Source organism: Scyliorhinus torazame, chromosome 1, assembly GCF_047496885.1.
Source record: "Scyliorhinus torazame isolate Kashiwa2021f chromosome 1, sScyTor2.1, whole genome shotgun sequence".
Lineage (NCBI taxonomy): Eukaryota > Metazoa > Chordata > Chondrichthyes > Carcharhiniformes > Scyliorhinidae > Scyliorhinus > Scyliorhinus torazame.
The window spans coordinates 351,904,689-351,913,060 of NC_092707.1; the positions used below are offsets into that span (position 1 = coordinate 351,904,689).

Consider the following 8,372-nt stretch of genomic DNA (forward strand, 5'->3'; position numbering starts at 1 on the left):
AAAAGATGATCATTGAGACAAACTACCATAGAATCAAAAATTCAGCAGAGGAATGAAGTACTAAATACTGAAATAGATGTTGCAAAAGATGATGAGAAGTTGGGGGGAAAAAGCTAATTCTGGCATTAATATATTAGCTGTTACAATGATGGGTGGAATGCTCTGCTGGCAGGATTTTCCACTCTTGACAAAGTCAATGGACTTTTGAATGGCTCGCCGCATTTTTCAGCCCCACCCCCTGCATGATGGAGCCATAAGATTCAGCCCAATGTTCTATGACGTTATGGTTGTACATTAGTAAATTATAAATTCAAAGCCTACTCCAGGATTGAGCAATGTAAACTGACAATCCAGTGCATTGCTGAGGGAACGCAATAATATTGGTGGTGACATTCTTCAGATGAGCCATTAATCCTAGGCCATCTGCTGAGGTGGATGTCAATGATTATATGGTACGATCTGAAGAAGAGCAGAGAGTTCACCCAGTTTCCTGGCCAACATTCCTTCCTCAATCAACCTGGCCAAAAACAGATTAACTGGTCATTCATTATGCCAATGTTTGTGAGGCCTTAATGTGGACGAGGCAACTGCTGCATGTGTCTGCATAACAGTAGCCGCCGTTTTACAATTTATGCTTTTTAAGTACTTTGTATTGGTCTTTGGGAGGAAAGTATGGCATAAATTCAAATCTCTCATTCGTGTACTCCGCATCAAGCCGGATGGCCTGCAGCTGCACCCTCAAACAGACAACGTCAAGTCGGCCACGCACGTTGGCTAGCTTGCTTTGAAGCATACATCGGATCTGCGACAGAACCACCTCAGAGGCGCGAAGCTCCAGATCCTGTATACACGGCTGAGCTCCGATATCTTTCCCCTCATCCGCGACGCATCTACCTACGCTGAGGCCATGGCGCTACTGAAAGAGAACTACACTCAGCAGACCAACAAGCTCTACACCAGGCACCTCCTGTCCACGGGGCATCAACTCCCCGGTGAGTCTGGAAGATTCCTGGCGAGGGACTGCGATTGCCTGGCCGTTTCGGCCGTTGAACATTCCAAACTCCTAATTAGGGACGCTTTCGTTATGGGCATAGGGTCGGTGTACATCCGCCAGCGCCTCTTAGAAGGGGCTACCCTCGACCTCGCGGTGACCAAGAAACTCGCGATCTCACTAACGGTCGCCTCTCGTAATGTACAAGCGTACGCCCCCGACCGCACGGCGCCTCCCTCCTGGAAATCGTGGACCCCACCGCGAACACCCCATCGTGGATCCCACCAGTGACCGCCCCCAGCCAACCCCAAGCCTGCGCCGCGTGGCAGCCAGCCAACCCCGGGGGACCCAAGTGTTACTTCTGTGCACAGACAAAGCACCCCTGGCAGCGCTGCCCGGCGCGGAGCGTACTCTGCAAGGCCTGCGGGAAGAAAGGACATTTTGCTGCTGTGTGCCAGGCCCACTCGATCGCCGTTGTAACCAGGCCCATTGTTCCTGCACCCCCCCACGTGCGACCCGTGGGCGCCACCATTTTCACCCCCGCAACCCACGTGTGGCCCGAGGGCACCGCCATCTTCCTCGCCTCAGACCACGTGCAGCCCGTGGGTGCCGCCATCTTGCTTTCCTCAGGACACTTGCGGCCCGTGGGCGCTGCAATCTTCCCCCCATCAGGCCTCGTGCGGCCCGTGGGCGCCCCCATCTTCAACACCGCCTGCCACGTGCGCTCCGTCGGCGCCGCCATCTTCCCCGCCTCAGGACTCCTGCTCGTCGGACACCACATCGGGCCGCTCATCGCCTGCTCACCAGCCAGGGGCCTTCCAACACCAGCTACAGCTCGCCTCTATCACGATCGACCAGTCCTGGCCGCACAACCTCGCAACCGCGTCGACGATGGTAAAGGTCGATGGGCACAAGACATCATGCCTTCTTGACTCCGGGAGCACAGAGAGCTTCATCCACCCCGATACGGTAAGGGGCTGCTCCCTCGCGGTACACCCCATTAACCAGAGAATCTCCCTGGCCTCCAGATCCCACTCCGTGGAGATCCGGTGGTACTGCGCTGCCACCCTCTCCATCCAGGGTGTAGAGTTCAGTGACCTCCGGCTCTACATCCTCCCCAACCTCTGCACTGCCTTGCTGCTCGGCCTGGACTTCCAGTGCAACCTCCAAAGTCTAACCCTGAAATTCAGCGGGCCCCTACCATCCCTTACTGTATGCGGTCTCACGACCCTTAAGGTCGATCCGCCTTCTCTGTTTGCAAACCTCATCCCCGGATTGCAAACCCGTCACCCCCAGGAGCAGACGGTACAGTGCCCAGGGCAGGACCTTCATCAGGTTCGAGGTCCAGCGGCTGCTGCAGGGAGGCATTATCAAGGCCAGCAACAGCCCCTGGAGAGCCCAAGTAGTAGTTGTGAAAACTGGGGAGAAAAACAGGATGGTCGTTGACTACAGTCAGACCATCAATTTGTATACGCAGCTTGACACGTACCCCCTCTCATGCATATCTGATATGGTCAATCAGATTGCACAGTACCGGGTCTTCTCGACAGTGGACCTGAAATCTGCCTACCGCCAGCTCCCCATTCGCAAGGCGGACCACCCATACACCGCGTTTGAAGTGGACGGCCGCCTTTACCACTTCCTTAGGGTTCCCTTCGGCGTCACTAATGGGGTCTCGGTCTTCCAACGGGAGATGGACCGAATGGTTGACCGGTACGGGCTGCGGGCCTTTTCCCGTACCTGGAAAACATCACCATCTGGGGCCACGACCAGCAGGACCACGACGCTAACCTTTCCAAATTCCTCCACACCGCCAAACTTCTCAACCTAATGTACAACAAGGAGAAGTGCGTGTTCAGCACCAACCGCTGAGCCATCCTCGGCTACATGGTGCAAAATAGAGTTCTAGGGCCCGACCCCGATCGCATGCGCCCTCTCATGGAACTCCCCCTCCCCACTGCCCCAAGGCCCTCAAACGATGCCTGGGGTTCTTCTCATACTACGCCCACTGGGTCCCTAACTATGCGGACAAGGCCCGCCCACTCATTCACTCCACCGTTTTCCCCCTGATGGCCAAGGTTCACCAGGCCTTCAACCGTATCAAGGCCGACATCGCCAAGGCCGCAATGCATGCGGTCGACGAGACGCTCCACTTCCAAGTCGAGAGCGATGCATCAGACGTCGCTCTGGCTGCCACCCTCAACCAGGCAGGCAGGCCCGTGGCATTCTTTTCACGCACATTCCATGCCTCTGAAATTCGGCACTCCTCCGTCGAGAAGGAGGCTCCAGTCATCGTAGAAGCTGTGCCGCATTGGAGGCATTACCTGGCCGGCAGGAGATTCACTCTCCTCACTGACCAACGGCCGGTTGCCTTCATAACACACAGCGGGGCAAGATCAAAAATGAAAAAATCTTGAGGTGGAGGATTGAGCTCTCCACTGACAATTACGAGATTTTGTATCGCCCCGGTAAGCTCAACGAGCCTCCCGATGCCCTATCCCGAAATACATGTGCCAGCGCACAAGTGGACCGACTCCGGACCCTACACAACGCTTTCTGTCACCCAGGCATCACCCAGTTCCTTCACTTCATAAAGGCCCGCAATCTGCCCTACTCCATTGAGGAGGTCAGGGCTATCACCAGAGACTACAAGGTCTGCGCGGAGTGCAAACCGCACTTCTACCGGCCAGACCATGCACATCTAGCGAAGGCCTCCTGCTATTTGAACGCCTCAGCATGGACTTCAAAGGGCCCCTCCCTCCACCGACCGAAACACGTACTTCCTTAACGTGATCGACGAATACTCCAGATTCCCCTTCGCCGTCCCATGCCCCGATATGATGTCTGCAACTGTCATCAAAGCACTCAACACCATCTTCGCCCTGTTCGGTTTCCCCGCCTACATCCACAGCGACCGCGGATCCTCCTTTATGAGTGATGAGCTACGTCAGTACCTGCTCATCAAGGGCACCACCTCGAGCAGGACAACCAGCTACAACCCCCGGGGAAACGGGCAGGTGGAGCGGGAGAATGGGACGGTCTGGAAGGCCCTACGGTCCAAACATCTCCCGGTCTCCCGCAGGCAGGAGGTCCTCCCAGACGCCCTTCACTCCATCCGATCGCTACTTTGCACAGCGTCTAATGCAACCTCCCCCTTGCCTTCCCCAGGAAGTCCACCTCCGGGGTTTTGCTCCCAACGTAGCTGGCATTGAATTTACAGTGCAGAAGGAGGCCATTCGGCCCATTGAGTCTGCACCGGCTCTTGGAAAGAGCACCCTACCCATAGTCAACACCTCCACCCAACACTAAGGGCAATTTTGGACACTAAGGGCAATTTATCATGGCCAATCCACCTAACCTGCACATCTTTGGACTGTGGGAGGAAACCGGAGCACCCGGAGGAAACCCACGCAGACACGGGGAGGATGTGCAGACTCCACACAGACAGTGACCCAAGCCGGAATCGAACCTGGGACCCTGGAGCTGTGAAGCAATTGTGCTATCCACAATGCTACCGTGCTGCCCTTAAGAACAAATAAATCTACACTATATCATTTTACCGTAATCCATGTACCTATCCAATAGTTGCTTGAAGGTCCCTAATGTTTCCGACTCAACTACTTCCACAGGCAGTGCATTCCATGCCCCCACTACTCTCTGGGTAAAGAACCTACCTCTGACATCCCCCTATATCTTCCACCATTCACCTTAAATTTATGTCCCCTTGTAATGGTTTGTTCCACCCGGGGAAAAAGTCTCTGACTGTCTACCCTATCTATTCCCCTGATCACCTTATAAACCTCTGTCAAGTCGCCCCTCATCCTTCTCCGTTCTAATGAGAAAAGGCCTAGCACCCTCAACATTTCCTCGTAAGACCTACTCTCCATTCCAGGCAACATCCTGGTAAATCTCCTTTGCACCTTTTCCAAAGCTTCCACATCCTTCCTAAAATGAGGCAACCAGAATTGTACACAGGACTCCAAATGTGGCCTTACCAAAGTTTTGTACAGCTGCACCATCACCTCTCGGCTCTTAAATTCAATCCCTCTGTTAATGAATGCTAGCATACCATAGGCCTTCTTTACAGTTCTATCCACTTGAGTGGCAACTTTCAAAGATGTATGAACATAGACCCCAAGATCTCTCTGCTCCTCCATATTGCCAAGAACTCTACCGTTAACCCTGTATTACGCATTCATATTTGTCCTTCCAAAATGGACAACCTCACACTTTTCAGGGTTAATCTCCATCTGCCACTTCTCAGCCCAGCTCTGCATCCTATCTATGTCTCTTTGCAGCCGACAACAGCCCTCCTTACTATCCACAACTCCACCAATCTTCGTATCATCTGCAAATTTACTGACCCACCCTTCAACTCCCTCATCCAAGTCATTAATGAAAATCACATTCAGCAGAGGACCCAGAACTGATCCCTGCGGTATGCCACTGGTAACTGGGATCTAGGCTGAATATTCGCCATCTACCACCACTCTCTGACTTCTATCGGTTAGCCAGTTCGTTATCCAACTGGCCAAATTTCCCACTATCCCATGCCTCCTTACTTTCTGCAGAAGTCTACCATGGGGAACCTGATCAAATGCCTTACTAAAATCCATGTACACCACATCCACTGCTTTACCTTCATCCACATGCTTGGTCACCTCCTCAAAGAATTCAATAAGACTTGTAAGGCAAGACCTACCCCTCACAAATCCGTGCTGACTATTCCTAATCAAGCAGTGTCTTTCCAGATGCTCAGAAATCCTATCCTTCAGTACCCTTTCCATGACTTTGCCTACCACCGAAGTAAGACTAACTGGCCTGTAATTCCCAGGGTTATCCCTATTCCCTTTTTTGAACAGGGGCACGACATTCGCCTCTCTCCAATCCCCTGGTACCACCCCTGTTGACAGTGAGGTCGAAAAGATCATTGCCAGCGGCTCTGCAATTTCATCTCTTGCTTCCCATAGAATCCTTGGCTATATCCCGTCAGGCCCGGGGGACTTGTCTATCCTCGCATTTTTCAAAATGCCCAACACATCTTCCTTCCTAACAAGTATTTCCTCGAGCTTACCAGTCTGTTTCACACTGTCCTCTCCAACAATATGGCCCCTCTCATTTGTAAATACAGAAGAAAAGTACTCGTTCAAGACCTCTCCTATCTCTTCAGACTCCATACAGAATCTCCCGCTACTGTCCTTGATCGGACCTACCCTCTCTCTAGTCATTCTCATATTTCTCACATATGTGTAAAAGGCCTTGGGGTTTTCCTTGATCCTACCCGCCAAAGATTGTTCATGCCCTCTCTTAGCTCTCCTAATCCCTTTCTTCAGTTCCCTCCTGGCTATCTTGTATCCCTCCAACGCCCTGTCTGAACCTTGTTTCCTCAGCCTCACATAAGTCTCCTTTTTCCTCTTAACAAGACATTCAACCTCTCTTGTCAACCATGGTTCCCTCACTCGACCATCTCTTCCCTGCCTGACAGGGACATACATATCAAAGACACGTAGTACCTGTTCCTTGAACAAGTTCCACATTTCACTTGTGTCCTTCCCTGACAGCCTATGTTCCCAACTTATGAACTTCAATTCTTGTCTGACAACATCGTATTTACCCTTCCCCCAATTGTAAACCTTGCCCTGTTGCACGCACCTATCCCTCTCCATTACTAAAGTGAAAGTCACAGAATTGTGGTCACTATCTCCAAAATGCTCCCCCACTAACAAATCTATCACTTGCCCTGGTTCATGACCAAGTACTAAATCCAATATTGCCCCTCCTCTGGTCGGACAATCTACATACTGTGTTAGAAAAGCTTCCTGGACACACTGCACAAACACCACCCCATCCAAACTATTTGATCGAAAGAGTTTCCACTCAATGTTTGGGAAGTTAAAGTCACCCATGACTACTACCCTGTGACTTCTGCACCTTTCCAAAATCTGTTTCCCAATCTGTTCCTCCACACCTCTGCTACTATTGGGGGGCCTATAGAAAACTCCTAACAAGGTGACTGCTCCTTTCCTATTTCTGACTTCAATCCATACTGCCTCAGTAGGCTGATACTCCTTGAACTGCCTTTCTGCAGCTGTTATACTAATTCTAATTAACAATGCCACCCCCCCCCACCTCTTTTACCACCCTCCCTAATCTTATTGAAACATCTATAACCAGGGACCTCCAACAACCATTTCTGCCCCTCTTCTATCCAAGTTTCCGTGATGGCCACCACATCGTAGTCCCAAGTACCGATCCATGCCTTAAGTTCACCCACCTTATTCCTGATGCTTCTTGCGTTGAAGTATACACACTTCAACCCATCTCCGTGCCTGCAAGTACTCTCCTTTGTCAGTGTTCCCTTCCCCACTGCCTCATTACACTCTTTGGTGTCCTGAATATCGGCTACCTTAGTTGCTGGACTACAAATCCGGTTCCCATTCCCCTGCCAAATTAGTTTAAACCCTCCCGAAGAGTACTAGAAAACCTCCCTCCCAGGATATTGGTGCCCCTCTGGTTCAGATGCAACCCGTCCTGCTTGTACAGGTCCCAATGAAGATGAGCTCTACACGTTCCAGGAGTCACCGGCGACCGAGCCGACGCCTGCATCACCACCGGGACTGCGGAGCTCACAATGGAGGATCAAGGCATCCATTTGGCTGAATTTGTGAACTTTCCCCAAAATGTTAACGTTAAAATGCATGTAAATAGTTTTCCACCACCCCCGCTGGACTCTTTTTAACAGGGGGTGAATGTGGTAGTCACCACTGTTGTATATATCACATATGAGATGTAATACGGTAATGCTCCTGTACTACAGGTACGGGGGTAGATCCCTGCCTGCTGGCTCCGCCCAGTAGACGGAGTATAAATGTGTGTGCTCACCGAGCTGCAGCCATTTCGGCAGCAGCTGCAGGAGGCTACACACCTCTGCTTAATAAAGCCTCGATTATACTCTACTCTCGTCTCGTCATAATTGATAGTGCATCAGTGTGTGTCCACATATCATGACACTTATGTCTTACGGTCTTATGGCTATAGTCTTCCTAGTACTTGCTGTGCACAGTAGCTCTGTTGTAACTTTCCACATAGTTCAGAAAGAATAAACATCTGTTTTATTTAAGAGCTGGAAAATCCTATGGAAAGACATTTTAACGCAGCTGTAGCCCATCCCACCTAGAATATTTTGCAAGAAGGGCGATGACAAAGCTGATACAATCACGGCCTTGCGAAGTGGAAGACTGTGTTGCGAAATTGAACATAATGTGGAGGTTCTATATTCCTCAGGGTAATATTTTCAATGTAATGTGTGAACCCTTTTGTCTTTCACAGGGTTTGCTTTAACAAAATTCTTGGATTTGGAATTGATTCCATAATCTTTGAT

At 51.0% G+C, this 8,372-nt stretch overlaps 1 long non-coding RNA gene across 1 annotated transcript; it reads left to right on the plus strand.

The window, feature by feature from the left end:
• Nucleotides 1-704: 704 nt before the first annotated feature.
• On the plus strand, nucleotides 705-7,947 carry LOC140405429 (uncharacterized). The gene is made up of 2 exons (XR_011938738.1): nucleotides 705-1,960; nucleotides 7,535-7,947. It is a non-coding gene; the product is annotated as an uncharacterized lncRNA (long non-coding RNA).
• The last annotated feature ends 425 nt before the right edge of the window (nucleotides 7,948-8,372 follow it).